Source organism: Stegodyphus dumicola, chromosome 2 (genome assembly GCF_044657685.1).
Source record: "Stegodyphus dumicola isolate Sdum_Otavi_A_Nest chromosome 2, ASM4465768v1".
Lineage (NCBI taxonomy): Eukaryota > Metazoa > Arthropoda > Arachnida > Araneae > Eresidae > Stegodyphus > Stegodyphus dumicola.
In genome coordinates, this window is record NC_140769.1 from 43,169,900 (window position 1) to 43,195,577 (window position 25,678).

The following is a 25,678-nucleotide window of genomic DNA, read 5'->3' on the forward strand; positions in this document are numbered from 1 at the left end:
GGAAGTTACTAGTATCTATTTTAAGAAATAGTTACTATTCGTACTATATTATTTTAAGAAATAGATGCGTTGTACACGATACACCACTGTACAACGTCCTCGCTGATGAGATGACTAAATGATTTTAAGACATGAAACATTTCACCCAGATCCTGACTTGAATTAAGCTAATATCCAGCTCCGTTGTTATTAATTTTTAAGTGAAATCTTAATTCTAGATAGAGCGTTTTAGAGTTTCAAATCAGACAAACCCCGTTGTACACTTGAACTGCAATATTAATGGAATACACTGGTAACAGAAAAAAATTAATGTCATAGTTTATTTAGCAGTTAGTAAAACTGATATTGTTAATTGAAACCGAATGAATGACAGAATTTCCTTGGAAAGAGCAAAACATGTGGGAAAACTTCAGCAACTGATTAAGAAAATCCTCCTTATCAAAAGACGAAACCCAAAAGACATTTTTATGACCTTATTCATTTAGTCAAACTATGTTAAAATAGATTTGAAGCCAAAATAAAAAAGGCACATGTATATCTCCAGTGCTATAGAATTTTTTTTCTTCCCACTGCTATATAAAGTGCATCCATGTTTTCCCCTAAATGAAAATATTTATTTTTGTTCCATGGTCCTCCTAGAATATATAGCTTTTAGCGGTGGTTGAATACTATCCATTCAGGCTAGGAGATTGAATTTCGTGTAAGGATCGATTACTTATGTGTTCTTACGCCTTCTCGCGAGCGTAATATTAGACCTCCCTAGTGGTGCATTCTGTAAAACGTTCTGGGTGATCAGATGACTAAATGACTGATCGGTTTCGCTATTCTCGGCAGAAGAGTGAGAAGTATATGCTCAGCTATTTTGAAAAAAAAAAAAAGAGAGAGAGAGAGAAAAACGCAAACCTAGATTTTATCTTTTATCTTCTATTTCGTATCTTATTATTATGGAATTTACTTACTTTTCATTTCTTTAGTTATTTCACTTAATGATTTAGACTTTGTGTTAATTTGTTTGATTAAACTTCATCCTTTTGATTTAATTATCATTATATTTTAATTTATTGTTTACATAATATATCAATATTTTCAACCCCTTATATTTTATTTACTTTTTCACTATTTATTACTTTATCTAGTATTTTATTTATTTATTTATTGTTTCCATTCCTGTCGGCATTCTTTAGAGTTCCAGCAGTTCCATCATGATAATTCCATGATCCATGATAATTTCTAACAATAAGTCCTCGCTGTATTATCAGAACGCGTTTAGAGCTTTTCGCATATGAGCGATAATGAATAGACCTTATAAATTAAATGTATTAAAATCGCTTTAAAACTTTATAAAGATACTGTAATAAAAGCAACAAAATATTAAATAGGTATATAAACTATATATATATGCCTTCATGTAACAAGAGCTGCTTTTATCAATCTGGTGATTACAAAAATAGATAAACTTACACAAAAATGTTAATTTTAAGTGAAGTAAGAAATGTAAGCATAATTTACCACGGATATTTCTTATTGTTTGAAAGGAATGAGTTTAGAAATTTCAACTAAAAAAAAATCCTCCGAATGTAATATATAGAAAATAATGATTTCTTTGTTTATTTCAATAAAAAAAGCATAATCGCAGGTAATATAAAGCCAATATACAAAAGAAAAATCAATTCTCTTCCAAACAGAATGTGTATCGAAAAATGTGAAATTAGTTACTTGTAAGTTTCCTTCATGTTAATTAACGAGTTACTTTATGTTCTGAATCTTTACTGTCACTTCTCCCTTCCTTCCTCCCCCAGAATGCAAATTAGTTGACGTGTATTTAAGGTGAGATTTTTAGATTGTAAGAAGATCTTGTTTTGCCTGTCTAGGCAACGTTACTAGGTTACTAAATAAGAAATGATTTTTAGTCTTCGGCCTTGTATTATAAATGCCAATAATTTAATATCTACGTCGGTTAAGTTTTGAGACAACTTTGCGTTAACTGATATGTATAGCGTTTGGCTATTAACTTATTTAAATTATATTTTACATTTTACTTAGTGAGCTATCTCTCCACGAATGGTTGGCTGAGCTGTAAGCAATAAGTGTGCCTTCTGTTCTTGTTTAGTTTTAAAGAAAGGGTCTTTACACCTTTCTCAAGTTTCGGTTGTTACTTTAGATCTAGATCTACTTTAGATCTTTAGATCTACTTTAGATCTTTATCTTCATTTAACGTCTACCTAGAGTTTGGTCACTACTGAGTGTTTGCAAAGCACGCCATCTCAACCTGTAGTGTGAAACTGTATCTGAGGAAAAAAACGAAAAGCTTGTTCTAATAATAAGTGCGAATCGGTGAACTTTCCTGAACGCAGAAAACATTTTTTCTTCTAATCCTAGTTTATCCGAAAATTTATAGCTAATGCTCGTCCTACGAATTATTTGAATTCAATGATCTCTATTTTTCTCTGAAGACTGAAAATAAACTTCCACGTAAAATTGCACCATGTGTAAATACCACCACTAGTCGTACCATGATAAGTTATAAGGTATTTCTCCCGCCTTCCTAGCATGCCTTCGTGATGTGGTGGTCTGCACACTGGGCGCGTATTCCAGAGGTTCGAGTTCCAGCGAGAGCATTGCTCATTTTTCATCTCTCCTGCTTCCAAAGTACCTAATGTCTCTACAGTGGCGCCCAAACTAAAAAATTTGGTGACTGATGATTCTCCACCACCAAGATTTGGCGAGTCCCCTAAAAACCCTAGTCGCCATTTAAAGGGGGAGGGAGTATATAAGGTATTTCTCCCGCCTTCTTTGCATGCCTTCGTAGTGTAGTGGTTAGCACATTCGACGCGTATTCGAGAGGTCCATTTTTCGAGTCCCAGAAAGGCATTACTCATTTTTCGTCTCTCCTGCTTCCAAAATACTTAATGTCTCTACAAACTGATTTATTATTTTCTATCCAAATTATAAGAATACGGAAAATATTGATAGGGATAAAAGATCATGCAAATTAAGGTACCCCAATTAACAGAAGAAATCTTATTTCAATTGTATTCATCTTCCTGTTTCCCTACGTTTGCGTTTTTCATAAATAAATAAATAAGGAAAAAATAGTAATTCTCTTGTGAATTTAACTATAAAAAAAATCTGAAGGCTTTCAGATTTTATATTACATCCAAAAGAGCGTTTTTAACGTTTTGTATGTTACCTTTATTGATTAAATATCGTGTTCTTCGCATATAAGACACATAAAATTAAATTCAACAGCAATATCACAAAATATTTAAAAACAGCAAAACAGGCCATCTTTAGAATTTCCGGTATACATTCTCGCGCGCTGAAATTAAAAATGTTTTTCTGTACAGTTTTGCCATTATCGCTTTGAAATCGTTGAATTTGTTAATCAAAAATTCGTTACAGTGTTACAAAATTTTAAATAGGTAGTAAAACGAATTCGAAATTCAAAATTTTGGCTTCCAAGTGCCTATGTTCCGTTACAGAACTACGTTATTCAAAGTTTGATGGCGCTAGGTACCGTTGTTCTTCACAATGCGAGAAGCATTCATACATTCATCCCGATTCTTCATTATTTAGTTTCTTTAAATATAATACATGGCGATAATATTTGGTGGCAACAGTTTTAAAAGTTTATTGATACGAAATGTCGTTTTGAAATTAATAGCCGTCCTGGCTAACGCCCTTTGGGCTAAACATGCATTATTTTTGTCATGATAAATTGAATGACGTTTTCGGAATTGCGTCATCTTTTCAGTTATCTGAGAACGTCATTGGGAACAAGGTTTAACTTCACAGTTCTGCATACTGCAAAATATCATCTGTGTATTATGTAGTTCATAAAAACTTCGAAATATAAGAAGAGCACGGGGATAGTGCTTAACTTAAATACATCACTTGTAAAATGGCTTAGAATTTCATGACAGGAATTAATCTATGGAATTATCTTTACTATCTTAATTGATAACCAACTTAGTTTTCTTGAATAAAGCATTCAATTGTGTTATAAAAATAAATATGCTCTATGAAAATGTCAGTAAGATAAATGTGTTGATGCATTCTACCGGTTCGTGGATTTGGATTAACTGATCATGACACTTGATGAAGTATCTAAACGTAATTTATTCGCCATAATCACACACCACAGTTACAAAGACACGTTTACAGTGGTCGAAAAACTTCGATAAACGCCCTGGAACTATCAGCAACGCAGCTTTTGGGTTATAAACGGTGAAGAGAGAGTCATGGCAAAGCACTAAAGTACAGCTTCCAACTCGGTCGATCGCTCTCAAGCTAATCTCTGATCTGATGATAGTACTACTTTCTCTGCGCACGGGGCAGGGTATATATAACTTTAACCTATCTTCCAGAATGTTCCCTAGGAAAATTCTAAGAATGCGTTCTAGAATGTTCTCTCTCCGTCTATGGCAGATTGGCAATTTTTTCGCTAAATGGGGCAACCTGCTCTTACTTACCAATTTCTGGCAACCCTCTGTCCCCTGTTTAACTGTCTTACTGGCATTTCGATAGAGTATGTTTTTGTTAAAGCTACAGTTCAGTAATGGCCAAGTTTCGTGATAGTAAGGTCTCATATTAGAATGTAAGAAAAACTAAAGAACCGTAAATAAATTTACCAAGAGATGTAACTAGATATTTATGTCATTTTAAAATCAGTAAAATAATTTTTGAACATAAAAATAGTTCGAGGAAATTAAAAAATAATACCGCTTTTTATATTTAATGTGGTTGTTTAGTATAAACATAAATATTTAAAAAAAAATTCTTGTTGCTCTTGTGCTTCGATAAAAGCATGCTCTTTCAGCACTCAAATTTTAAACTTATATACGGTATTCTGAACGCTCTATCCACCCCACAGATTTGTAATTTTTTATTTACTGATTTAGAGTATAACTTTAATAGGATTAAACTGAGAAAGAAAGAAGCTGCAGCATTCTTTACAGTAACATGAAAGGTTTTTCCTTCAAACAAAGAATAATGCATTGATTTCAGAACTACTATCAAATGTATTTCCTTTTTATTATAAAACAGCATAAAACAAGTAATATGAAGAGCAAACAGACTGCGGTTCGATATATAAGAGTTGTTTAAAAGTAGTTGTTACCTTTCAATATTGAATGTGCATAACATAAATAACAATAAATAAAGAGTTTAGGTTTCCGAATGTGAGAATTAACATACGGAAATTAGAATTATCCTTAAATCATTAATTTTAATTCATTATATGCTGATTTATTCATCAGGCACGTTTCGTTTTCACGTCAAGTAACAAATCCGTATATTCGTAGTGCCATTTAATACGATTTTAAATACTTCTTCAATGCAATGTTGCTAATTTTTTCCGTGCTATCCTGGCAGCTCCTAACTATTTTGAAACTAACAGCACCAGTAAGTAGTGAATTTTGGTCACACTTTAAAGCTGCGTAAAATTACTGTATATTTAACTTTTAAAAATTAATTTATTGAGCGTTAAAAAATCTGTTATCGTACGATTTCTGTTTCAAATTGATATGACATTTCAAAATTATAAGTATTCTTCTTTGTTATGACTCGAACCGATATAAGAAGCCAAACAGCCGCAGTTTGGCAGTACCTGATACAGTTTGAGGGTTTTTATTTAATTTACTTAAAATTTTATTTTATTTTGAAGCAACCTTTCCTATCGCTCTTGCTTTCAGCCCACGCTGTTCTGCCAGAATGTAAATGAATAAGCGTGCATGTATTTGAATGATGTAGACAGACGTTAGTATTTAAGGAAAGATTTTGGAAGGTAATTTTAGGGTGTGTTCAGCCTGCCTGAAGACCACGTTGTTATCTTTGATTTATTAGTTAATAGATCTCTGTGGCTTTGAGCGCTTCTTGCCATTAAGCTCGTTTACACCGACTTTTACGTGTCAGAGCCTGTCTGCGCGTTAAGTAACCTTTGAAAGGCGGTTGCGCTAATTTAATTGTATTCCATTTTAAGTTACTTATTACCTCTCGAGTTAAGCTAGATGTGTTGGCTTTTGCAAATGCGAGTTGGTGGCGTCTGTGAAAGAAATTAACTTAATAAAGGGTTTGCTTCAAAAAATCAGATTTTGGAGCATTACATGCATTTCAGTATTCAAAATGTTAAGCATTTGGCAAATATTTTAGCCTTCTGCTTTAAATTGGACAAGTGTATTTATTATTAAAGGATGAAATTCTTATTCTAATGTTGTCATTAAATTCAGAAATAAAATAATCGCTTTCGCATTCAAAACCGTAGGATCAACAGCGATCTTTTACGCGATTTCCCTATACCTTTTGCCAGAAGAAGAAGTAATTCTGAAATTCCAAAAATTAGCTTCTTTTATATTTTATATTATAAAGAAATCACACGGGTCTAAATCAGGCGAGCGCTCTGCCCACTGAAGATCGCTTCGTAAGGAGATAAGGCATCCAGGCAAATGTTCTCCAAAACACCATGGTCCAATGATGCCTATTCTGGACAATGCACACCAAACAGTCACACGTTCTGTAAGGAGAGGCTTCTCATGAAGGTCTCCAGGATTCGTGCCACTCCAGTAGCTGATGTTTTGCGCTTATTCACGCAACCGAAAAGATGAAAATGAGCGTCATTGCTAAAAGGCATCATGAGGCATATTATCAAGAATGGCATCGCATGCAATTTTTCGTGAAAGAAAATCTCGTGGATCAAGTTTCTGCACTGCCAATTTATATGGATGAAAATGAAGTACGTTTAAAAGTACGACTCCACGTCGAACGAGCGCTTCTTTCTCGTCCACTGCAGGATCGGTACTAAACCTACATAACATAAAACGTTACACACCGCTCCTTTCAATAACCGCCACCCCACGCTTCCCGGAATAAATATCACTAGATGGCGCGCGTTTCAAACAAGGAAGTTCCCCTGCCGCACCCTGTATATAAAGAAGAAAGTCTGTGTGTTTGTTTGTCCGCTAGTAACTCAGTCACTACTATAGCTATCCTCAAAAACTTTCTGCAATTTTTTTCTGGGTCCTGGAAAAAGTCGATGTCCACTTTTTACCAAAAAAATAGCTAAAACCAGATACATTAATTAAAAATGCTTAAGATGCTAATTTTCGCCCTCATTTTTCCGAGTGGCAACAGTGCTGATATCAGCAATAATGACAACAGTGATGTATCAGCAACAATGGCTGGATGTCATTGTTGCAGATAATAAGGAGAGAGAATTAGTTTATTTTCTACCGAAATTTTTATTTGGGCTCTATATCACTCAAAATAATGATGCATCTGTTTTTATTTTTGCTGAGCAAAATGACAATTCCATATGTCATATGAATATATATATATATATATATCATATGATTCTGTGATTACGTAGTCAGTTGTGGTACATGTATTGAACATTACTTTGTTTCTTTGGCATTTTTATGCATTTCAATGACGCATCATATTCCTTATGAAGTGTAATATGCTACTGTACGAATTTCCAAATGATGTCATGAGTAAAATAATACATTACTCTTAATCTAACTTAAATGGCATCGGGTACTACTGCTGCTATGAAATAAATAATAAAAGAAATTTGAAATTCAAAATTCGAACTTCCAGGCTACCATGTTCGGGCTTAGGACTATATCATTCAAGCTTTGTTGACTCTAAGTACCGTTGCTTTTCACAACGGGATAAACATACATACATTCATGCAGATTCTACATTATTTAGTTTATTTAAACGTAATACAGGGCGATAACATTTGGTGGCAACAATTTGAAAAGTGATACACCGCATTTAAGTGATTCAACGCAAAATGTCGTATCGAGACTAATAACCCTTCCGAGCTAATAATATGAGTAACATTTCTCATTTTAGCTTGAGATGAAAATCCATTGAAGGTTTTACTCTGCTTTGTTACAGAGAACCGAAAAACCTTTAACCTATAAATAAAGTATTAATCAAGAAGTATTTCTGGAAATTATACTTATTTCTCCTAATGGTTAATCTGCTTATGTTCTAACAGTTTAATTACACTCCTTTTCTAAAATCTCTATTCTTCAGGACATTAATTTTTGAATCAATTTCTCACAGTTAAAGCACTTTATCCAAACCAATATACCACTCCCATTTCTCCTATAAATATATATAACCCCAATCAATCCAAGGGCTTGGAGAAGAAAAAAGGAAGAGGACAAAAATAAAACTAATCTTTACAAACAGAGCAGATTCTGCTTTTTTTCCCTTCCTCAACAAAGCGTCCATGATCCAGCTTGTTGTAAATCCTCGTTCATAAAGCTACTTATACTCTTACATACTTAAGCCAATTTTTCTCCCTAGAGCAACACACTGTGAGAGAAACCACATTTTTATATGATATGTTTTATTTTTTCATTGTCTCTTAATGTTAGGGATAGAAAAGTTAATAACGTCAATGTATCCCACTAAGCATAAGATCATTGCTTCTTTTTTAACGTAAACCTTTCCTTGCTCTTGCTTCCGTTTTTATGTGTATATGTATAGATGTATAAAAAGAAGCAAACATAAATGCTTGTCTTTAAATTAAAGAAGTTGAAGCTGATAGCAGGGAAAAAAAGTCACTCACATACTGAAGCAAAGCACTTTAGCTGATTTGTAAAAGAAAGGCTTTAGAAGGTGAAACCCTAAGAATAAAATAAATAATTGCCCCCTAGGGTTTTGGGGGAACAAAGCGAACTGAGTCTTATCCTAATCCCTAGTTCACTCAGTTGGAATAAAAACTCAAAGCTCAAAAAATAATAATAGTGCCTTGGATATATGGATATACTCGTATAAAAAAGTAGCATTAAAACAAAAGACAGTATCGCATGTCAGAAACCGCTATTTCCTCCTCTAATCCTTTGTCTCGCGAGATCTCGCGGGAACTGGAACAATAAAGTAATGAGAAAAATCATAAAGCATGAAAACACTTTTTTTGGGGGGGGGTCTCCACAAAACCTCCACCACGGTATTCATTTTTTTTTTTTTTTTTTCCCCTCTCTCTCTCTCACTCGTTCTTTTTCTTTTTAACTTTTGTTTCTTTCTTCGTTAGATTGCGAAGAATTATTATTTTTTCCGTCGCTTTTTTCTTTGTGGATAAGTACAAAAATTCATAATTTGAAATTCCCATTCAGAGAAGCGTTTAAAAAATATAAAAGTATGCGATGAGCTTTAATTAGTTTTTTCAGCATTTAGCTCTCTGTTTTTCTTCTTGCCCCCTCCCCCACTTTCGTTTGCTTAAGACCTCATTTAAGAAAAGTTCAATTCGTTCTGATGAAGTGATTGGGGAGGATCTAAATTACATATTAACATTTATATTCAAGTAAAGGTAAAAATGTGCTGAATGCTAAGACGCTTAGACAAAAAAAAAAAAAACCGTTGCACTCATATTTATTTTCGATACTCGAAAGCAAATTGAATCTTTGTTGTGTTCTTACAGTATTATCATACCGATAGTCTACTGGTAGGAAGAAGGATAACTGAACGTTCCAAATGGTGTTTAAAGTAATTGTTAAAAATGGAGGCCTTCAGCATCGACATTTCTGAGTGGGAGTCACGACTGATTCCATAATTTGCACCAAAGTGCCCAATGGGATTTTTGCGTACACAGCTTTAATCTCATCCCAAAGTGTATCAAGGTTACGTGGTTTACGACAGTACACCTCATCCTTTAGTGTTCCCCATAAAAAATATCGAGCAGTATAAGGTCTGGAAACCGTGCAGGAAACTCGATTGGTTCCATGCATCCTATCCAATACCTGATACATTTTGTTCTAGGTATGCTCACACATCCCTTTGATAGCATGGAAGAGTACCATCTTGTTCGTAATAAAACTTGGCGTTACCTTGCATTGCGAAATGGCAGGGAAAATGGAATCAGCAAGCATTGTTAGGTATTTTTCTCTAATTACTTTTCTCTAATTATTGTACTAATTATTGCCTTCAAAACGGAAAGAGCCACTGAGTAACTTAGGAGGCAAATCCACACCACACATTCACACCAGGCAAATTCACAGCCTGTTCAACAGTAATATGGGGATCATCTTCAACCCAGTACACACAGTTATACCCGTTGACAGCTCAATTAAGTTTAAATTGTGCTGCATCCGACCAAATAATGCTATCCATAAATCCCAGTTCACGTGTAAATATCTTCTGAATCCATTCACAAAATAGTACTCGACCACCGCTCAAGACCTTACGCCGCTTGGTTTTTTTATAGGCACAGTAAAAGGTGAGGTGCACTTTCATCAACCACGTAACCTTTTCACACTTTATTTTGAGATTCAAGCGACGTGCACAGAAATCCCATTGGACACCTGGGTGCGGAGAATGGAATCAGTCGTGACTCATACTCAGAAATGTAGAAGGCCACCATTTTAAACATTTACTTTAAACAGCATTTGTAACATTGAGTTTGATCAGAAAAAACATTTATATTTCAAACTAGACTATAGCCTTACTTTTCCTAGAAACTTAACCTTGTAGGTTGGAAAATAAATTTTCTACGACAGTTCAAAGTGTGTATACATTTTTTATGACGCACCCTGTATAAAGGATTGCATGTCCAGGTTCTACGAGCTTGGATTATTTTAATCATCAAATTCAGAAGAGCACGTTTAAACCAGATCTATGTAATCATACTCTTCTTCAAATGGGATCACTGAAAGTAAAGCAGCTAAATAGCCAACGCAATGCTTATGAAGGAATCAGAATTTCTGCTTCAGGATCTGGAAAAAATTAGGAATGCCAAATAAGCCCAGTTATATACTGAAGTCGTGGTCTTGAATTTCTTTGATCTATCGCATTCACCTCCAGACAGATACCGCGACAGCTCAGAGGTACTGGGATGAAAACCTTTGATCGTAGTGAGATTCCTTGTTTCAGCAGCTACTATGGAGTTTGTTTGTAAGAAGAAAAATCCACACTCACAGTGAGCCTTGTTGAAGAAATACGTTGAGGACGAAACATTTTCTCGGATGAAGTGATCACGTAGTCATCCGATCTCAACCCCATTCAAAATCTTTGTGATATACTCCAAAGTGTTGCCTTTGCCCGTGTAAACTCTCCCGTGACTCAGATAGCTAAAAACGTTCTTATTAAAAGACTGGTAATTAATATCCTTTGGAAAATTTAACCATTTTATTCAAGACATAAAACTTTGGTGCAGCACTTGTGTAAAGGCCAGTGGTGGTCCCATTCACTATCACGGTAACTTTAATTTGTTTGTATACTTCCTTTTTTTTTATGTGTACAAAATGTGAAGTGTACCTATAGAAATAATCATGAATGCACCTAAATACATAATACGTATTTATAATTTTTTAGTTGTGAATACATAAATTTTCAAGTTTCATGTAAAATTTTCAGTTTTTCAAAATATATTGTTTCAAATTATGTCGAATTTTCACTTATATGCTTAATTTTTGGAAGACAATGTATAATGCTTCATTTAGTTCTACAAGTAGTAAAATTACAACTCTAAACATTTACCTATGTCTTACAGATCCAAATTAAAAAGCTTATTATCTTGTAAGCATTATGTTAATTTTATTAACAGTTAAATTTTGAGTTAAACTTCCTTTCCTATCGCTTCTTAATTTCAACTTACCACTTCCGGCCAGAACGTAGTTTTAGAAACGCTTTTGGATGCAAATTAAGGTAGAGCGGTATTTAACCGCGATGTTCTACTGTCTTAGTCAGGTGACAGGTGACGGAGGACGGGGACGCCTGGTGTTTAACAGAGGTAAACAGGCATATGTTACGCGTCCTCCACTATCCAGAGGCAACAACTCCCTGGAGCCGCACGAGGCCGTACCGGAAGTTTATATAAGATTTAAGAAAGGTTTACAAGGCCATACAGGGGCGATTACTTAATATAAGCTGGTGGATTGCATATGTGGTTGAGGTGACATACAAAGTATATTACATAGTGAATAACACATTAAAAATACAAAATAGAAAACAAATACATACACGAACGCAATCACGTAAACACATAACACACACTTGAACACAGCACATATACACACACATAACACATAAAATGAAAACATAAGCTCATAAAGACATATAATATAAAAGGAGGATTGAACGCCTAAGAATTACTCTACATACAAACACAAATGGTACATATCGCAGGGATAAATATTTAAAGTTGTTTAAGTACATAATGCGGGACTTAATGCATAGTACATAAATGTTTAGTGCATTACTTACTACAATGCTTATTACGTAAGATATTATATATTAGTACAACTGTAATTAGTACAACTGTATAGTTAGCACATTATAGTGGCACATTACACTACACAGTATTTTCAATAAAACGCATTACTTAAGATATAATATATTAGTATAATTATAAATTTAGTACAATATGATGACACAATACGTAATACTATACTTGATACAGTACGCAATACTTGAGACATTATTATGAAGAACATAGTGCACGGTACTTTGTGCGGAAGTATGTACAGGATGACACAGTACTTAAAATATAATGCTCTATACTTAATACTTAAGTCATAATACTGAATGCTTAACTCGGTAGGTATATACAGGATGATATATACAGGATATAGGATGACGCAGTACTTAAAATGCGATGCATAATACTTGCGTCATATTGATTAATGCTTAATACTTAAGATATGTACAGGATGATACGTGAGGATATACAGGAAATATATGCAGAATGACATAGTACTTAAAATTTAATGCGCAACACTTAATATTTAAGACATGATGCTTAGTACTTATATACAGGATGATACATGCAGGATACAGAAGATGTATACAGGATGACACAGTGCTTAAAATATAATGCGCATCACTTATTTAGTCATGATACTTAGTATCTGATACTTGAGATCAGAGATTCTGGTTAGCACGAGTCCGCCTTTTTAGGCTACTCTCTCTTAAGCTATTATTACGCTCGGCCGTACTTTAGGCCCTTGATAGCTTTGCAGTCAATTAGCGTTAAGAGGCCAACTCCGTTAGAAGTTTGATATCTTCGGCAATATCTCTTTAGTTTACTTAAGATTAGTTTCGTTTAATTCTTAGTCTCTTAAGTTCAAGCCCGAGTGTTGGCTTTATTGTGCAACTTCTTGAAGAAGTTCTGTTAAATTTTAGTTGGAATAATAAAGGGTTATTTCACCCTTCTCACTTGTTGCTTTCTACCCCAAGAACTCAAGCGATCATTCGCTCACTAGTTCTTAAGATTCTTCCCATTCAACTGTAACTGAAGTACACAAAACAGAATCTTTACAATCTTAGATGAATATTTGGAATGCTAAAGTCAAGCAAACTTGAAATCAAGAATAAAGATTACTATATCGATGTTATTCACGAATTTAATACTTTTAACCAGGAGAAACTTCCTTTGGTCATGCTTAAAAGTCCTACTCCCGTTAAAGTCTGCTTCCTTCTAGATGGAAACAGCAGTACATTGAAAAACTCTTAGAAACAGCCTAGGCAGGAAGGAGATATCTTAAATACTCATTAATTTGTGTTTTCTGAAAAGAGCTGAGAAGCTGAGAGCTTGGGAAAAGAAAGGGGAAAACCATGTAAGCATTTTAGTTTAACAAAATCCTTGCAATATTATCTTCAGGCTTAAAAAATGGGAGATAATGCAAAGACCCTTAAGATTGTAACAACACTTTTTGGGGTTAAAATCGAAACAACCATTCTTTAAAACGAAAAAAACTTTTTTTCTTCTTATAGTAATCAAATTAAAGAAAGACAGCTTAAGTTATATTCACATACGTCTCAAGTAAAAAGCCAAAGTTTTAAAATGAAAAACAGCTTCATGGCATCGTATTTTTTGCTGCGCAATGGCACATTCAATGCAATGTGCTGGCATGATCAATACATTTTTGAATTATGAATTTGTTCTTGCAATCTAGAAGTGACGCTTTATGGTACATGCGATTAATAAGCACTATTGTATAGAATTACCGGCCGACCGATAATAGGATTCGCTGAATCACTTTTTACTTCCTTGAACGAAGGAAGTATTATAATCGCGAAACATTTCGGGTATCATATTTCAACGAAAATATCGATTCTGACTGCTATTGAATGCAATTTAACGATGTTTTTGGTGACATTTGTACGTAAGGACAAAATAAAAGACTCTTTTTACCAAAACAAATCATAAAACTAATTTAAAATGAATTCAAAAGAGAATTTTTCGTGGCGTCTCTACGTACGTGCGTTTGTATGTGTGTAAGTAGGCTATAACATGTAGATGTGCACCTTCTATTTTGGTTACAATCCGCGGAACCAAAAGTATATAAATTATGTATATATAAATATCCACTCAGCTCAGTTTCTTTATTCTTATATGTTTGTATTGTGCATTTTTTTGTTTAAAAATGAATGAATTATGTTGTTCTTATCTTCCGGTTTAGCTTTTTACTCTTTTAGTTAACCTGCATGTTATAGTTGTAGAATTATCAAAAATTTAAAAGTTATTTATGCACAGCTAGGCCTAATTTTCTTACCATAGCAGCCACATTTGTTTACATTTGAAACTTAAGAGAATAGCTGATTTGCTGCCAATCTAGAGAAACTAAACTTTCAGTTTTGTGCACCGAAAAATCTGCCTTCTTGCCCGCTGGCCGAATTGCTTGTTTTTGCGTAGAAACTGTAATTTTAATTGTAAAAAACTTTTTTTAATTGTTTTAACTGTATTTTGTATTTTAAGTTTTTCTGTATCTTTCAATTTTTAATATAGATATTTGAGTTTTTCTATATAGCCTTGTCGCGAAGTGAGAACTGAATTAATTGAATGAGAAATACATCTCTAATGAAATTCGAGGAAATAAGTTTAAAAGAAAGGCAGAAAAAAATGCGTATAATTTAATATTCCGTACACGAAATTCATATGGTGTACAATCAAATTATAAATGTATAGCATTACGTATTTCGAAGCCAGAATGAATTATTTTTTTACAGTTCTGGCATTTCTTTTCACAACTTGCGATTTGTTATGTGACATACATCGGGCTCTACTACCATGATCATGGGGATTTGGGACACTCCAGAAGAAGGATAGGATATTTTTCATTTCATTACGTTATTTCATTTATTTTTTATTACATTTCATTCCTTATCATTCTTAATTTTTAAAGTTGCTTATGTAGGTTTTTTTCTGTTTTTTTTTTTTTTTTTTTTTTTTTTTTTCCAGATTCCAGTTGACAAATCTTCAATCTAGCGAAATACTTCAAATATCGACCAAGTCATATTATGCAATTACAGCGATCTTGGAAGTAAAATTACAGATGTCGCATCGTCAAGATCTCAATTTCGAGTTCTTTAAAAATTTATGAGGCATTTGCTACATTCGCGAAACTTAATAGGTAACATCAACTGAGGAATAAGATGTGTTTAGTCTCAACCAGAAGTGCATATATTTGTAATAAATTTGTATTTCATTTTAGCTAGAGGAGTCTAATAGCTATTTTATTATCATTAAATCAAGTATTACAAACCTGTAATGTGGCAGATAATTATCATTACTGCATTTTCTACGAAAGAACCACAGAGATAGCAGTATTCGACTTCGACATTAGACAGACGAATGAACGAGTTAAGGAGCATTTTAACTCCATGAAATAAACTGTCAATTAATATCAAAGCTACATGAAAGGAGAGTAAATTCCAAGTTTTATTCTATAAATAACTAATATAATATTTTATTAAATTCTTATTAAAATTATCTCCATGAAAATTATGACCAAATGTTTTACTATAGTTAAACTAGTTTGAATCCTTTTTATTGCAGTTCTTACAAACCTCTGCTATTATCCTCGGGTTTTAACGGGAAAACCCTTCGACTACAATCGAGTGAAAAGTTTTCCAATTTCATCTGGAGTCAAAACGCAGAACCCATTAACTCTTAATTCGATTCTTCGGCAAAGGAACTGCAGAGGGGAGAGGGGGCTAGAAATGTTTCTCCGGATCCTGACAGACAATAATTACTCTGTCAACAGAATGTCTTTGCTCCTATTGCGATTGCGTTCCGGTCTCAATATTTGCACCGATATTATAAGTACACGGAAGGAGCCTTCGGATTAAAGGCCCAGTGTGCCACCAGGGGGCTCTGTTTGCCTACGCTGAGAATAACGGATACGTTTAGTAAGTCTGGGTGATTTAAACATCGTTCTATTCCACGACCAATAGACAGAGGGTTTGCTGCGAAAAAGAATTTCGAGAAAGGGAACATATAGTAAATACGTATATTAATCTACTGGTCTGCTCGTACAGAATACTTATACTGAAAATGAAACTGGTTTATCCACCATGCAATGTTATAAGTGAAAATGTTATAAGTGTTTTTTGCATCATAAAAAATACGGCCTGCATATCAGAGTTAAAATTTTTCATCTTCAATAAATTGCAGAGTTGTTTTTTCTTCTCCTATACCCCTCTTTAAAGTTGTTCAAAATTCGCTGTGTCAAAAAGAAAAATCGAGGAAAACCAGTAGGATCTGAAATTTACCAATTAACAAATAAATACCACTAGGTTTGCTAAATGGTTAATGGTGCAACTTCCAGATTAATTGATTCAAAATTGAATCCCATACATGGACCGTCAAAAGGGGTTACTTGAAATCCTGTTCTCGAGAAACTGATGAGAGGAAGCAGCTATTTCAACGAAAGATGCTAGGAGATCCTCTGATTCCATGTCTCTGGATCAAATTATGGATAGATGTGAAGAAAAGTCGTATTGCAGTGTCTATGATCGTTACGATCCAGAAAATAACCACCAACAATGCTTATCACGAAAGCTATTTTTGTAGCTAATGGCAGGAATCGAGTAACAGCAACATCAGATTATAAGATTACAATGATTTAGGAAGAGTAAAAATGAAATCTAAAAATCACATAACTTTTGAGCAGTTAATTTGTTGCGAAAAAATTGCAACTGCTGATCTTTAGTTTCTCGGAAACGCGAGCAACTTTTATTTTAATCTAAGCTGCATATATTTCATCGAAATTTTTGTTTGAAATTCTATTAAAAAATAAGACATTCGAGTTCAAAATATGAAAGGTTATTCCGATACCTGAAAGAGCACACATCTTTTTAAATCACTAAATAATTTCTAACTAATTCAGAAGACAAACAACAAAAATCAGCGTTATATTTACAAAATTTCCGCAGGACTAGTTTCGATGGTTTTATCGAACCACCATCCTCAGCTGCAAATTTGCGGTTTTGCAGCTGAGGATGGTGGTTCGGTAAAACCATCGAAACTAGTCCTGCGGAAATTTTGTAAATATAACGCTGATTTTTGTTGTTTGTCTTCTGAATTAGTATTTATTCGGCGTGTTATTGTGTCTTAATTAATTTCTAACTGTTTAAAATTGTTTAATTAATTGCCCTAAATCTAAAATAAATGAAGAAAAAAAATAAAGTTCAATTTTTTAATTATTTTTTTCGAATGTTCAGGCCCCAATAGGTAATTAGGTAGGTAGTAAAGTATAGAACAGAGATTAAAGAAATTATTTCGGTTAAATGGAATACGCCGAGAATGCAATTTTTTAACCTTATCGGTCAATTGCCGTCAATTAGTCAAACTAAGTTTTTAAAGTTTAAAGAATTAAAAAGTCAACCTAATATTTTACGAAGTAATAAATTATTTATTCAAAGTAATTATATAAAAGCAATAGCAAAATCTGTTTTAATGATTTAAAAAAATAACTAAAATAATTTACGATAAACCGTTTCCATTTTCTCCTCTTTTTCAGTATCCTATTGTGTGCAGTGACCTCGCAAGTGCATTTATATTGCCTTAAAATACAACTTAATCCTCTTAATACAAAATCACAACTCTTGGAAGTTTCCTATTTAAACCTTTATTTTGTGTTATTAACATACTTGTCAAATGCACTCGTAATAAGAGTTATTGAAAGTATATACATAGAGTATTTATTTTGCTGGGCAGTTTTAATTGACTGACTATGAGAGAAGTATTATATCTATTAAACTGATTTTTGAATATTTCACAACCGTTGGGGGAGGGCGACTTCATTTTTCGACATCCTTAATGAAATATTACCTTAACGTATCAAACGTTTAATGGCATTTATGTAGACCCGCTTACTTAAATTCAAATATATCTTTACCATTTCCAGATTAAATGATAATGAAACGTTTTGTAAAAAAATCTGATGTTTACACCATATGACTTCCTTGTACGGAATATTAAATTATACGCATTTTTTCTTGCATTTCGTTTAAAATTTTTGATTTGAATTAAACCTATTTCGCCAACAGCGCATAAACCACACTAGAATAAATGCATTCTTTAAAATTCACTTTATTTGTTTACTATAGCGACACTCTGGCGCTAGGTTCACTTAACAGTATTATATTTTGTTCATAGTATAACTCAGAATGCATAAAATTTATATCATTTAAAGAATTATCTAATCGTTGCCACATGTTCTATTCAAATACCATAATATAGCTATAACGATGTATAAAAGATATTAAGCAAACAAAACAAAAAAGAAACAGTTTTTCACAGACGATTCAGTATTTCTCATTCAATTAATTCAGTTCTCACTTCGCGACAAGGCAAAAATGCATAAAATCTCGAAATATCTGTATTAAAAATTATGAAGTAAATCTTAAACACATATTTCCTCGAAAAAATTCCAGAAAGGATTAAGCATGATTTAATTCTCAATAATAAATGAAGGCGTAATCTTTGTTGTTGTGAAGCTACGTTTCTCTAGATTGGCAACAAATCCACTACTCTGCTGTTTCAAATGTAAACAAGCAATGGAAAAATTATTAGGCTTAGCGGCACTTAAACAACTTTAAAATTTTTGATAATTCTAAACATATTGCATACAGATTTACTAAAGGCATAAAACCCTAAACCGGAAGATAAGAACAACATAATTCAATCATTTTTAAAGCCAAAAATGTACAATTTACAAACATATAAGAGTAAAGAAACTGAGATCACTGAGCCGAGTAATAGAAGGGATATATATATAAATATATTTATATACGTTTGGCGCGGCCGATTGCAAACAAAATACTAGGTGCACATCTACATGTTATAGTTGTCCTGTATACAAAATTTCAACGATCTGAGGCTACTCGTTTTTGAGTTATGCGAGATAAGTACGTACATACGTTCGTACAGACGCCACGAAAAATTCTCTTCAGAATTCATTTTAAAGCAGTTTTATAATTTTTTTGGGAGGAAAAGAGTCTTTTATTCTGTCTTTACGTACAAATATCACACAAAAACATCGTTAAATTGCATTTGAAAGCGGTCAAAATTGATATTTTCGTTGAAATATGCTGCCTGAAAGTTTTCTCGATTACAATACTTCCTTTTTACTTCGTACAAGGAAGTAAAAATGGGTAACATTTTACAGTATAACTCGGGCAGCTATAACTCTGGCAAGGTTGGAATCGTATTTTGGGAAGGTCAAAATTCCAACTCTTAGCTATAAACTCTAATAACGTTTTAATTCATATCAGAAAACGAGTAGCCTAGATATTGTAAATCCACATGTATACTGGGAAATAAACAGTTTGAGTACTGTCAAGACTGCGCACGTGAACGACCTTTGAAAACCTCTGGGCCATAGAACTTAAGAAACCTCTTGGCTTACTACTAAGTTACTCAGAGTAATTAGCTGGCTTTAGATACCTAATTATAAAACTTGGATGATTTTACTTGACTGACTAAATTATTCCTGGATCTGGTGACTGGATGTCCGTTCCGTTTATATTCTTAAATACAATTTAGCCGATACAGTACTGATTAGTGTCAAAATGCATTTCAGTTATGTGTATTGCATTGCAGTACAGAAAGTGTAATTTTCAATAATAATAATAAGTATGTACTTTCATTCCATACTATACTGCCTAAACAAATTTTCTTCTTAATTATTATCATTTTAGAAGCTTTGATTCTGTTTATTTATCTTTTAAACTATTTAAGCAAGTTAACGCACTTTCAGATAGGGTACTAGAGATACCATTACTCAGTTATTAGGCGTAAAACCCTTTATGCTATATGCAAGCAATTTTAGATTTTTATGCAAATTTTACACAAAGCAAATAAATATATTTTATATACAAAATTATTTTTCACAAAGATCACTGAATCTTCCTTTCTTGTTATGTGAGTACCTTCCATCGTTTCGAAAAATTCTCCAGTTTTTCATATAAGATAAATATGCACAGAGGTTCTAAATTTAGAGCTAACTAGGAGTGTTGGATGATTTGCGGAATAATACCGAAGACGAGAAGTCAGCGGTTCTCAGCGTTAATGCAGCAGTGCTTATCAAAGTTTCGTCTTATTGCGAGTTCTTTTCGTAATTAATGTATACATAATGTGGCCTCATAATTGAAATACACATAGCACAGAACAGCACCTTAAGGTTAAGAATAAATAATTATTAATTAATTAATTTCTGGCCTTAAGCTGCAAAGGGCTGTATTCTAAGAAATTATTTTAAACATTTTTATTAAAAAGATCAATTTATCCTAGGAAACATTGTGTAGGTTATTAATATTGCCTCATGTTTATAGGAAGGGATATACGAAATTATTATGCTATTAGACTAAATATTAAAGCTGGAAAAAATCCTCTTAAAAGGTAATTGTTAATAGGTAATAAAAGTTTGAAAAAAATATATTTGGCTAAACAAATAAAGATTTTTAAAAATCTGAAAGAGTTCAGATTTTAACGATGCCCCAGAAAGATTTTTTAAGGTTTTCTTACTCTCTCTCTCTGAGCTCGCAGTCTACCACTCAGTTGCTGAACTCACTCGTGCAAGCTTTACTATTAAACACCATTTTCTTCGCACTTACTCCATATACGATTCAAAAGCAAAATTATAAAAATTTTAACAGCAGCATAGTAGCATATGTTTGAAATTCCCGATGCAGTGTTAAGTGTTGTCATAAACGTTTTTCTACTTTTTTCAGTCTTTTCTCAGTTCATCATATAAATATTCAGTTTTCTTAGTAATCATAAAAATAAACATTAGTTAATCATAAAAATAAACAATGATTACAAAACATTGTTTATTTTTATGATTAACGTTCAGTGTGTTAACTTTATTTATTAGATATCCCGTTCTTCTCATTTATATGACATAAACTTCAATGCAACAGCAAAATCACAAAATATTCAAAAACAGCATATATTCAAAATATACGACAGAACGTCTTGCGCGCTGAAGATAAAAATATTTTATTCCGTACAGTGTTGCCTCTTCTCGTTTTTAAATCGGAGTTTGTTAATCGAAAATTCATTAAAATTTTACAATCTATGAAATATAAAGTTCGGGCTTCCAGGGGCACAGGTTCGGGTGAAAGACAACGTTCTTCAGAATTTAATGGCTCTAGGTAACGTCATTTTTTCACAATGCAAGAAACATGCATTCATACAAACATTCAGATTCTCGATTATTTAATTTATATAATACACGGCGACAGTATTCGATGGCAACAATTTGAAAAGTGATTCATCGTTTATAATAGACAACGCAAAATCCCGTTTCTAGACTAGCCCATTCGGGCTAATAACCTTTTGTGCTAAAAACTATTAATCACCCTCTGCTTAATGTTTCACATAGAACTTTTCAAGGGGTAAATATTTAAGACATTAAAACCGGATAGTAAATGAGTGACGAACACACGTTTCATTCTTCCTAGTATCACAAGACACAAACCGACGCTAATAGTCCAATGTTACTAAATAATATTTCTAATAATCTCATGATGACACGGAATTTCTCGACGTGTCTTTGGCTCTCTACTAGTTAAGAGCAGTTAATCAAAATAAAATTCATGAACAAACTAAGTTGAAATCTTTATATATGTATATAATAATATAACTAAACTAAATATTGAAATGCATATATATATATATATATATATATATATATATATATATTCAATTTATACATATGCATTTTAATTTAGTTTATATATAAGGTGTCTAAAATTAAAGAACCATCTTTCAAGAAGAGTTTTGAAGAACTCCTCTTTCGCGTACAAGCGAAACCACTGATCAGAAAATTGTGAAATTTTTGTGGCGGACTTAATGAGAATGCCTTTCAGAGAAAAAGAATTAATTGCATATAGCATCACCCGAGGACATTATATTGATAAATTATATATTTAGCCACACCTTTACAAAAGTTTTACAATTTTACAAATTTTGCCACAAAAAAGATATGTTTCACATGATAGCAAACATTTCATCTACCATCTGAAATCGCAAGATGGCATCTTCCACAGTTGACTGAAGTGAGCTCCTGTTCAGCACGTGGCGAAAAATGCTGGCTTTAAGTTCAGGTAATATTCTTGGATTGTCACGACATACTATTGATGTTTCAAATGTCCAGAAAGCCAAAAGTCGCATAGATTCAGGTCTGGGGATCGGTAAGGAAACACATTACGAAAGTGCTGTCTGTTTTGGTAAAACAGTTTTACTAACAAAGCCCAAATTCGTAAGCTTATCGTCGTTGTGAGTAACAAGACATTTAAAAAAAAAGTCTCCGCGGATGTTTCGACGTTTTTATAACAGCTGCTGTATGATGTCGACAAAGATTTACATTTTTATTACAAGTAAATCGACCTCTGTTGACGCTATTTGTAACTATTTTTGTTTCTCTGAAAGATATTCTGATCCCTTCATTAAGTCCGTCACAAAATTGCACAACTTTCTGTTCACTGGTTTCGCTTGTAGGCAGCTTCGAAATACGTTTCTTTAATTATAGACACCCCAGTATATACATATGTATTCAATTCCTACATATATATTTTAATTTAGTTTATATATATATATATAGTAAACAGACAATAAAATAATACCATTCTTCTGGTTTTTCTAGCCTTGTTTTTTATAAGCAGCATATTCGTAGCTTCCCCTTCTTACGGGCGCCTCGTAAGAGAGGGCGGCACACGCCAGTTAGGCTAAAGCGAGCATGTTCCGAGTTCACCGGTTCCTGGCACCTTCCTTTTAAAAAATTGATTGCGTCTTTCATGGATCTGTCGAATCCCTCCCTATACAAACATTTCTTAAAAGCCTATTATTCATGAGCGTTTCTAGCTTAATTAACCGTATCTTACTAATTTCAGTTAAAACTATTTCAACATAAATCCAATAACATAAATCATCAAGAAGATGTAAGAATAAATTAAATTTTGAATTTCAGCTTAGAACACCTCTTAAATAATCCTAGAAATATTGGTTCCTGAGTACGGGCTAGTAATGGATTAAATGCAGGTAGACCCATGAAATCCTAGTGAAATTTTTCAAAAAAAAAAAAAGGGGGAGGAGAAAGCTTTACGATTCTAGAAATTTTCGAGCAAATGTACTCAGCCAGCTTTTCTCACTATGACAAAGCACAATTAGTAGTTCCAACTCCAAACTGTTAACAAGGCTGAAAACAAAACAATCAGTGTAAAACATATCAAAACGCAAAAACTCTCGCGGTGATCTCTCAATAATCTGAATTCAATACCCTTATCTAAACTTAAAACTGATCCTCTGTCTCGTCATACATAATTTTCCCCGTCTTCCGAGAAATTTCTAGCATTTTCAATTTCTCGAAATTTCTTGGAAGCATACATAGGGCCAGATATACTTACAGCTGCAGAGAGATTGACAAGTTACAGTTACACAAGACTCGAACCAAAATGTCGCCAAATGGTCGCTACGTTTGGCAACTTTTGGAGATTTCTCACCAAATTTGACACCAAAAATTAGTCTTCAAAACCATCGCGAGACAGACGACATAGTCATTTAACACAATATTAAATGGATTTACTACTGTAACCGTATAATTCCGGTGAGGGGTCGCCCTCTGATGTTACATTATACAAGATATACTACAATTTATATATAATTATACTAAAATTATTTAGAGCTTCCCTCAGCGGTCGAGCGGTAAATTCGCTGAACACTGGTAGTCACGACATGAGTTCGATTCCAGGCGAACGAACTGGCTGCATGAGTGTTTCAGAGGTTTTCTCCATGTTTAACATGTATGCCAGCCAGTTTCCATCAGAAAGTCCTCCACGAAGCCATCTCTCATTCGACCCAGATAGCCTGATTGCTTTGCCATAATCATATAAACTGAAACCTAAATATATTATTTATAAATATAACAAATATTCAAAAACATATATTCAAAAGTCATAACATTTCCCCTTTTGCAAGGGCTGCATGTCCCGGGCAGTACAATCTCTGTACAGGAATCCATATTTGCAGTTAAGGAAAATCGATAGCTGAATACTAAATGCAATACCAAAATACTATTTTCAATACATGACATAGAGCAAATCAAATACTAAACCAATAAATACATACAAGCATTTACAGATTTATATGCACATATGACCATGGTCTAAGTATAGTATTTGCATAATATACCCAATGGGGATTGCATATTATGGCCATAATTAGGGAGTAATCTATCGAAATGAACGATTTTAAGGACTTATTTTAAGGATATTAAGGACTTATGAATCTGAACTACGGCGTTTAGGGCTGTGTAAGACCGTCTCAGGGTGACTGTAGTTAAGACCAAAGTGTTTCCCATCCAATCTCATTCTTTAACCAACCCTTATCACCTTCGTTGAATCGATGGCTTTTACCATTTGAGTCCAAACCTTCTCCGTCGCCAAACTGACTAGTTCTCTGAAAAATTGTGTATAACTTTATACCATGCCTGAAGATCCTGAATGTACTTTTCAGACAATGAAGTCGCATCAAAAGGGCGACCAAACAACAAATCATAAGACGGACGAAAGTTACGACTAAAAAGTATATGGAATGGGGATTAGCCGGTAGTCTTGAAGACAAGCATTTGCGATTGGCCTGTAAGAAAGAGCTAAATTCTGCTTCTAGTAATGTTAGTTTCTGGAAACCATCATCGAGTTCTTAAGGGTTATCGATTAAACCTCTCTACCATGCCATCTGACTGTGGATGTAAAGGTGATGTTTGGATTTGTTCTATGCCGAGAAGTTTAGAGAGTTCTTCAATTACAGACGACACAAAATTCCATCCTTGATCAGAACGTAAAAAAGGCACTCAAAACCACGAAATCCATTGCAGTAGCATTACCTCTGTCACCGTAATAGTTTCTGGATCAAGATAGCATACACTTCAGGCTACTTTGTAAAGTAATCAATTACAAAGAGGATATATTTCTTGTCATCAGTCTATTGCGGTAGAGCTCTCAGAATATCGAAGGCGATGCGTTCAAAAGGCGCTCCTAAACGTTCTAACATCATATCTTCCCTCGCCTACTTTTCTTCGGTCTCTTCTGGCCGGTGCACGCATCTCAAGATGGGTACCATTTTTGCTCATTATCCATTGCATTAATTCAGTAAAAGTGCTCTCAAACTCTTAAGTCTCATTATTTTGAAGTAGCCTCCTGTTGGACTGCTATATAATTCTCTAAGGACAACAAAGATTCTGGATCTTAGAAGTATCAAATGCCATCGGAATGCATTTCCATCAACCGATTCGAACTTCCATTAAAAAGCATCGTTTCGAATATGGAGTGAGTCCCAGATCCTAGCATTCTTTTGAAAGTAGGAGATCGAAATATCCAACAAGATAAATTTCTTATGTTTAAGACTCCACTAGGTAAACTATGGGTTTAGTGTCGCTGTCTT